This window comes from Triticum dicoccoides, chromosome 7B (assembly GCF_002162155.2).
Source record: "Triticum dicoccoides isolate Atlit2015 ecotype Zavitan chromosome 7B, WEW_v2.0, whole genome shotgun sequence".
NCBI lineage: Eukaryota > Viridiplantae > Streptophyta > Magnoliopsida > Poales > Poaceae > Triticum > Triticum dicoccoides.
In genome coordinates, this window is record NC_041393.1 from 96918706 (window position 1) to 96927914 (window position 9209).

General features: G+C 50.5%; 1 long non-coding RNA gene across 2 annotated transcripts; it reads right to left on the minus strand.

Moving 5' to 3' along the window:
- Nucleotides 1-1293: 1293 nt before the first annotated feature.
- LOC119337678 lies at nucleotides 1294-8836 on the minus strand. Of its 2 annotated transcripts, none has more exons than XR_005163481.1 (3): nucleotides 8153-8836; nucleotides 6886-7053; nucleotides 1294-1787 (listed from the first exon to the last, which is right to left on the minus strand). It is a non-coding gene; the product is annotated as an uncharacterized LOC119337678 (long non-coding RNA). The 2 variants fall into 2 exon arrangements; XR_005163479.1 differs by lacking the exon at nucleotides 1294-1787 and adding an exon at nucleotides 1836-2986.
- Between the last annotated feature and the right edge of the window lie 373 nt (nucleotides 8837-9209).

Here is a 9209-nt window from a genome sequence, read left to right on the forward strand (position 1 = left end):
ATTTGAATCAGCCGAGCAGACGAGTGCATCTGTTTTTTGTTCATCTGAATCGTTTGCTGTATGCGCCGGTTTACTTCGGCGGCGCTTAAAGCGCTCAATAGGAGCTCCCTCTGCCACTGCCGCTGCCAACACGTTGACTAGGGAACTTTCGTGTATATGATCAAAAGAAAAAAGAAAAGACTAGGGAACTTAGAGCAACGCCAACATGATGACCCAAACGAACGTGCATTTTTTGTTCATTTGAATCAGCCGAGCAGACGAGTGCATCTGTTTTTTGTTCATTTGAATCGTTTGCTGTAGGCGCCGGTTTACTTCGGCGGCGCTTAAAGCGCTCCAAGAAGCGACCTGAGGTCAAGCCCTCGTACTCTCTGGTTTTTGTGGGTCTTTTTTTTGCGAAACAATTTCTGCGCAGGTGCATTCGTCGGCCGGCCCACTTGTCGTTTGCTGTAGGCGCCGGTTTACTTCGGTGGCGCTTAAAGCGCTCAATAGGAACTCCCTCTGCCACTGCCGCTGCCAACACGTTGACTAGGGAACTTTTGTGTATATGATCAAAAGAAAAAGAAAAGACTAGGGAACTTAGAGCAACGCCAACATGATGACCCAAACGAACGTGCATTTTTTGTTCATTTGAATCAGCCGAGCAGACGAGTGCATCTGTTTTTTGTTCATCTGAATCGTTTGCTGTATGCGCCGGTTTACTTCGGCGGCGCTTAAAGCGCTCAATAGGAGCTCCCTCTGCCACTGCCGCTGCCAACACGTTGACTAGGGAACTTTTGTGTATATGATCAAAAGAAAAAGAAAAGACTAGGGAACTTAGAGCAACGCCAACATGATGACCCAAACGAACGTGCATTTTTTGTTCATTTGAATCAGCCGAGCAGACGAGTGCATCTGTTTTTTGGTTTGGGTCAGCCAGTGCGACGAACGGATGGCAGACCAATTTTTCCCACGTCAAGAAAATATACTTAAAAAACACGCGACCGGTCGGGAGAACAGCCTTCGGGAGAACGCCGCCGCCGCCTAGGGCAGCGTGTTGACCGCGCAAGTTTCTTTTAAGTTTTATTAATGTTTAAGTGGACTTTGGCCCGCGGTTGACCGACTATAATGTTTAATTATGTTCATTTCGGCTGTGTATTTTTTAAATATATTTTCTTGACGCGGGGAAAATTGGTTTTCCCGAAGGCCGGCGTTCTCCCACGTCAAGAAAATATACTTAAAATATCCTACCGCCATAGACTCTGACGGTAAGAAAAAGGTCAGATCCTGAAATTTTTGCAAACTAGAGTCTGGACTAACTTTCAAAAAAGGGTCAAAACACGAAATTTAGCCTCTTTGTGATTCCTAAACACGAGTGCGATAAGCAACGGGCAGGAATGGCAGTCAGCCGGCCCCGCAGAGAACTGTCCCCCATAGTCGAATTTCCCTTGACAGGCCTGCGTGGGGAGCTCCAGGTGGCGCCGGCGGCCGGTCACGAGGTCCCAGACGAGGAACGCCCTGGTAAAGCGGCTTTGCACGAGAGCGTGACCGTGGCGGCAGTGGAGGACTCACCAGTCGTCATGGGACATCTTGGCAGCTGTGGACGCCGCGAAGCCGCCAAAGGTAGCGGCCGTCGTGGATGAGGCTACGCCAGTGCTTGGAAACAAAGGCGGAGAAGGATCTCCATGAGCACGTCGTCGGGGGGAGGCGACGGAGGCAATTGGCGCGAGGGTTTCCTTTTTTCTTGTCTTTTTCTTATTTTGGGTGGCGACGGGATTCAGTTTCATATCTCTCTTTCTCTCTCTTCAAAACTGAAAAAAAAATGTAAATAAAAATTAAAGATGAAAGATGAACCCAAAAGTCGTCAGGTGCTCATGATCATGCTCGTGGTCATGCATCCTAAAGTCGGTATGCACATGAATCAAACCCATTTGGCTCTGCAAGCTGAACATTTGGTTCCAAACTCAGTGCAAGTACGTAACTTGAAGATGAACCCAAAACTCTAAATCCAATTGAAACATACGGTTCTCTCCAAAAGACAGTAAAAACAAAATCAAGTGGTTTCGTTCACGAGTATGAACCTTCAAGAATATCTGAAGAGATAGCTTTCTGCACCGTATCAGCAAAAAGCATCCTCACCCAAAGCTACAATTTTATTGCTAAAAGAACCGCATGACAACTACTTGCCTGGGAATGTCATGCTGGCATGGCATGGCATGGCATGGCATCGACGAATAGCAGAGTTTGGAACCTAATGTTCAGCTTGCAGAGCCAAATGCCCTAAATGGGTTTGGAACCTAATGTTCAGCTTGCAGAGCCAAATGCCCTAACATTCGGTACGAGTTAACATATTTTTAATTAGAACGTCACCTGACCTTAAATAATGCCCTAAAAAACAGTCTGGTAGCAGCACCGTGTAAAGGTACGGGATCCGAAGGACCAAATAGGCGATGAGGCACATACAAGCAGCAGAAAATAAAGAATCGGTTCAATACAGGGCCTCAGGGCCGGGTACACACGACGCAGCGTGGTAGAGATGAGCTCAAAACAGAAGCACCATGAAGAACAGCCTAGGTGGAGTTGTGCTGACAAGCCCTAGCTCGCATGGTGTCCAATAAGTGGTCAAGCAACAGTAATTCCTCCCCATGCCTCACCAACTGTCTCCAAGCTGAAGGGCAATCATTTTGTAGAAGACATCAGCCGGCTGTTTGAATCTAATACCCTCAAATAAAGCTTTATTTCTGACACCCCACAAGTACCACGCAAGTGCGCCAAATGCCTTCGAGGCAAGCTTCCTCTCGGAGCCCTTTGTATTCGACGAATTTCGTGAGACTCTGCTTGGGAAACGGGTCAATTACTCGGGACTTCAAAGCTCAGAAGAGACGGTCCCACTTCTATCAGGGCCTTCTCGGGGTCTTGAGCAGAATTTGTACAAGTAGAAGAGAGCAAGCTGGAGTCCAAGACGGTAGCCGGTGGCTTCCCGAGTAACACTCCACATGAATTGTGCGACCTGGCAACGGAACATAATGTGGTCACAGGTCTCATCCCACCCACACCACAAACATTTGTCCTGGCACATGGCATTTCAACACTTAGTCGCCACTAGGGATCCTATTTTCGCGCAATTTGCCATAAGAAGATCTTTATTTTGGCTGGGCTGGAGCATTTCCAAATCCATAACGTCACAAACCGCATGGTTCCTAAAGATTTCCTTATAGAGGGAGCCCGTAGAGAATTGCCCCGAGGGCTCCAGTTTCCATGTAGCCATCGCCGAGCTTCCTTGTGCGGGAGCTCTTCCTGGAGGACGAGGGGGGAGCGATGGGAGGTTGGAGTCCAGCCCCTCCCCAAACTCCTCTGTGGGCGCGAGCAGGTCCTGGGCCTTAAGGTAGTCCTCCGCAGGCAGGACGGAGTCCAGGATGGCTTCTCCCTCTAAGCGATCCAAGAGCGAAACAGGCTCCATGGTCATCGGGCCCGGTCTCGCAACCGAAGCACAGGCTGCCGTGGAGAGAAAGGGGTTGGTAGTTGTCGGAATCGTAGGGCAAGGGGAGCCCGCAGAGGAGATGGGGACCGAGGCAGGGGAAGCCACCGTCGTCACCAGTAAAACAGAACCAGCGACGCCCTCCAGAGGCGATAGCAGCGCCGAGCCAGAGCGAGAGGCCTCCTCACAAAGTTTTAGGGCTCCAACCACAACAGGAGAGACGATGGGTGCGGGGGCGACATCAACCCAGAGTGCTGCAGGCCCAAGCAAGATGCCAACGCAAATTAGAGCCATATTGATCCATGGGCACCAACTGCGGAAATGATACAAGACGAAGCGAGCGACCAGGGACCACCGGCGGCAACTCCGTGTGAGATGTCAAAGCCGGTGGAGGGAGGGGAAGGCAAGGACGAACAGGACCCCCATGGATAAACGACGGGAATGAGATAGCGGCAACCTGCAGTTGCGGCTGGCCTGAGGCCACACCCGCTGGTGAGCATCAGAGGAGGCCGATGACTTTCCTTTTCGACTGGCGGTGTCCACTCCATGGTGATGCAACCGTCGTCTTCGGAAGTGGGCGTGGACGTGCTGGGGTGTCCAGCCCTGAGCGAGGAGGAGGCCCGCCCTTCTAGATCTCCATGCACATGATGAAGCCCCCTTGCCTCGAAAAATCTCAAAATTGCCTCTGATCTTCTCTAGGTCTCGGCACCAAACCAAGGCACGTATAGGGCCCATCAAGGCGGATGATGGACACCTCGTCGATCATCGTGGTCTTACCAACAACACGGAGGAACTCCTTGACGAGAGGCACTGGACAAAGCTTGTCGGACACCCCATGAACCCGAACCCACGCCTCCTTGAGCCAAGAGATGGCCTGGGCTCCACCTCCGCCTCGTGCTTGCTGATCGGCAAGGTGATGGTGCCGCTCTTCCCTTGGACTTGCTTGATCTACCAATGCCACTCGTCATCCTCGAGCATGCCATGGAGATCTGTCAAGAGAGACCCGACCGTCGCCTCGCCATCTGTAACCACCACGAAGACCGCGTTGGGCACCACCTCTTCCACATTGACACCGCCCTCCCAAAGGTAGAAGCCAAGTTGTCTCATGCCAAACCCATACATCACCAACTCCCGCTTTAGAAATTTCCCAGGGCATTGAGTTGATGTGTGGCCTTCTACCTCGCAAGCTAAGCAGAAAGAGGAGAAATGGATGTAATGGCCCTTCGAGCCACAATTGTAGCACTGGACTTCTGTGGTTGACGCCGCCAGGCGCTCCTTGAACCGGTTCCCGCCAGCCTTCCTTGCCCCGTAGTTCCACTGCCATTGCAGCCCCTCCCTATACTGCGATTCCTGGGCTCCCCCTACATCACCACCACGGGAGGAGACACCCAAAGACACGCCAGGCGGCCGCGTCCCGGCCTGGGGCAGGCCTAGAGGTGGGGGAGGGAGCAGGAACCAGACGACGAAGAACGGCGCGAAGGAGAGGGGTCACAACGGTAGCCACCATTCCGCCCCCTCTTGCCTGCCCTCACAACCGCCAACGAGCTGCTCATGGAGGAATGCAGCTCATCCTCCTCGAATGGGCGCTCGCTGCAATGTCTCTTGTGGCCACCGCCGCCACAGTCCAAAGAGAGGGCACCACGAAGCAAACGAGGCGCAACTTCGAGAGAGGAAGCGTGTGGTTCTACCCTAGTGACAAATGTCTCAGAGAGCGACTAGGGAACCTAGCAAGTGAGGATGAGGGAACTGCGGCACCCACCAGCACCTTCTAGCCTTCTCTTCTTGGCTCTAACGACCCTGGGTGGCAGAAGAGGTGTACGGTCCAAATCAACCAACTGCACTACTCGCGCAGGTTGGGCCACCAAGTCAGCAAAGATGAAGCCAAAAGAGGGCCCTGGCCCTCCTTGGCCAGGTGCCAGTGCAGCGACCCGCCATTCCTAGGCTCTAGAAGCGGCCCACAAGGGTCCAACAAAAGGGCACCGCCCCCACCCAATGGCAAAAAATCCTTCACGCTACAAGCAGGCGACGCCAGGCGCATGAGAGGAGCCACCACCATCGGGCACCGCCAGAGTCACACATCATTACCAGACCTCGAACCCAAGCATCAGGTTGCTCCATGTCCTCTGGCCAGGTCCGACACACAAATCCCAGCGCAAGCTCTCAGATTTGGTGACGACACGGCCTTCTGCCAGCGGAAACCGCGCCCACCTTGAGCACCTTGCCCAGTGGCACCACGCCCTGACGCTCAAACTGAAGAGGGCTGACGGACGCCCACCGAGGCTGGAGATGCCTGGTAGCAGGAGGTCCCCACAAAGCGCCTCCTCCGCCCAGACACCAGCACGAAACCCAAAGAGTCACCCCCGTCCTCGCCGAGGATTGCCAAGCCCACGCCAAGAGCAGCTACACGCGCTGCCGCCGGAGCAAGCTTTGTCGTCCCCACCCAGATCCATGGCGATGCACGACCGAGGAGTCGCATCCTCATCCTCCTCCGAGTCCGCCTCACCCACCGAGAGTGCCTATAACCTGCCCACCGACCTCCTCGAGGAGAGAGCCGAGGAGATTTGCGCCCCCTTCAGCAATGCGGCGCCATACGTGCCAGCAGGAGACACCTCCTTCCCGCCAGAGAGCAGAAGTGCTAAATCCATAGTACGGTCGCCGGCCGTGTCGCCCAAGAGCTCCCTTCCAACGGTGATATTTTCCCATGTTTGATCACAACACAAGTTAACATGCAAATTAAAACAGTTTATACGAGTTGACATGCAACAACCGAACAAACAATAGGCCACCAGAGATGAACATATACTGCAAGGCGTACCGGTCATGTGTGGTGGTACATTTGTACGGGATAGAGGTAATACCATGTAAATGCCAGGGGCACGGCATGTATATTAAACATTTGGTTTCTACTTTATACTTTTGGGCTTCAAAATGATTACTGGCAGTCTAGCATGTTGCGATTAATCGAACCATGGCGTCTCATTTGGAGGACTGAAACCTTAATGACACTGTTTTTTTTCTCAAATGCAGGCATCGTTGTACTATGTAGCAAATGGATATTCGAGAAAGGATATAAAACTGACTGACATGATGAATTGCATCAAGCTAGTACATCAGCAGAACGAAGTGCCCAGATCCAGGCTCCAAGAGAAAATCCGGATGAAGTCTGGGAGATAATAGTCATCTAATCTAAGGCTAGAGAAAGACAAGTGAAGACTTCTCTATCGAAACTTTGTAGCTGAGAAAGAATAGGGAAAGGGCAAATGAAATGATCTGTTCAAGGGGAAAAGGATCAGACTGCATTCTGTGTAACACTGGCACTGCAGTTTCTTAGTTATTACCATTTGGTAAGGATATTGATCCATTGAACCACAAAATTATCAAATCACGCTAGCAAACTAATAGAGAGGTAGTAAAAGATATTATTACATCACCTCTTAGACCAACAAAGCGTGACTGCAGATGTGAAAGCCCAATCATCTTAACTTCCGTTCAATATTTCCGCTTGATCATCTCCACCACCAATGGCAAGTCCTATGAGAAGAATGAGCCAATAAACCGATGGCAATCGTGGGCAATAAAACAACTGCGAAGAGCTTTTGCTGCAAGATTAGGAACAATTAAAAAAATCACATGTAATACAAGATTAAAATAATTCATCAAGTCACTGGACACCAACTACCTCAAAACAAAGGACATGTCATTCAGCAATTTACTTTGTACCAGGAATCATTTTTAGAACTGTTTTGGTGCGAGCCCATTCGTTGTTATAAGTCCAGAGAAGAGAGAACAGAGCATACACACAATTAAGTTTCGTGCGTAATACAGCAAAAGGAATATGAGAAAATATACCCTTCTCGTACTCACCTGAACAAAGAATGCTAAGCAGAGAATTGAGAAACAAAAATACCACGCTAAATCCCCGCATAATATGAAGCTTATAAGCAATTAACGTTAACAAGGCACCGTATTGACACTAAAATCCACTAGCTTAAACTGACAGAAAAGAACAGTTATGCACTGACTAAAGAAAGGCAGACTATCAGTCACTTGTTTCCTTAATTGATTAATTCTCATGTGTCAGTGTTTATATTATCCAGTGCCACGACAAGGCCACAAGAACAGAACGGTTATAATTTTCTGGTGGGAAGCAGCTATATTGTTCTTTTATGTGTATGGTAAGCAAAGGCGCCTTTAAATGATGACACACTTCCTGACTGTTTAGACCTAAATATGTATGGCACGGGATAACATCACGAAATTGTGATCCCCGTGCTACAGATAAACTAGTTCATCCAGCGAATATGATACAAGAAAATGGTTGGATCTGGGTTCGGATGCAAAAACACGTGAAACACTTGCAAGTAAAAATGAAAAATGCACATATGCATTGTTTGAGTTGTGAGACACCAAAAGGGTCATTTTCCAGCACATTATCAATCAGTTTGTAAATTGGAACAACATTGAATAGTTCGTTAAGAACACCACAAAATGAGGAGAACATGAGAACCAGCAGCAGCCAGGAGTAAGCAGAGTATGAATGGTTTGTCATTTAATAAGCAGTTCTTTCAAAAGGAGTTCATGAAAACTTGTCACTGGTAGCTAAGTGAACAGTGGCTCATGTGCTTGAAAACACTTACAGGGTATATACAATTTGGAAAAATGAAGTGAACTTTGGAACATCAAAAACAATGGCAATACCTGGAGTGTAGAAACTTGTGTAAGGAAAAACAAACCAATAGGCCCCTTTCTCTGAAACCTCCTCAATCTGCATGGTGTTGAGATGAATCATATAGATGTTTGGATCCACACGAATGAAGATCACATTGGCATCTTCAGCATAGCCAACTGCATCTGGTACATACTGACACGCCGCTACTGCTTCCAGTGCAAGAAAATTCTCCAGATCAATGACTCTGCAATGTGCCCATGTTACCATCCCGTCAACACAAGCTACACTTGACCACAAATGGAGACTGAATTTGTCAACTCCGGCGAAACCAAGCCGTCCATCATCTGCTGGCATGAGAACAATTTGCCTATTGTACTTATCGAGCACGTAGTATGGAATCTCCCCAGTTAAATCCAAATTGTGTGCATCCAAATCAAACTCAACGATCCAACACTCATTTTTGATAGCGCCGCCAGAGGTATCCAACATCCAGTAGAGTGTATTTCCAATCAGTGGCGTCGGCGCCCATGTAACTAATACATTTGGAATTTCGATCGAATAGATCTCACCCCAAACGCTTATCTCGGACGAGTAGACGCACGCGGAGGTATTGAAATCACTCTGCTGACTGAACACGAACGCCACGAGAAACGGGCACAAATGACAGTCGCCGTGATCGGCGTGGCCAGCCGCGCAGAGGACCGCGCCATTGTACTCAACGCGCTCCAGATGGGCCTGCGTGGGGAACGGCAGGTAGTGCTTGTCGCCGTTCATGAGGTCCCAGACGAGGAGCCTTCCGTGTCGTTGGTCCAGGAGGAGGGCGCGGCCGTGGCGGCAGTCGAGGGCCCACCACTCGCCGTGGCGCATCGTGGCGGCGCATCGTGGCGGCGCCGGGGACGGCGAAGCCGTCGGAGGTGGGGGCGAAGAGGGGAGACACCGGCTGGTTGTTGAAGAAGCCGAGGACGGGAGGCGTCCCCCCGTGGAAGTCGCGGAAACGGCGGAGGAAGCGGGCGTCGTGGACGAGGCCGCGCCAGTGCTTGCAGACGAAGGAGGCGCGGAAGAGGTGGATGGGCTCCGGCGGGAGGC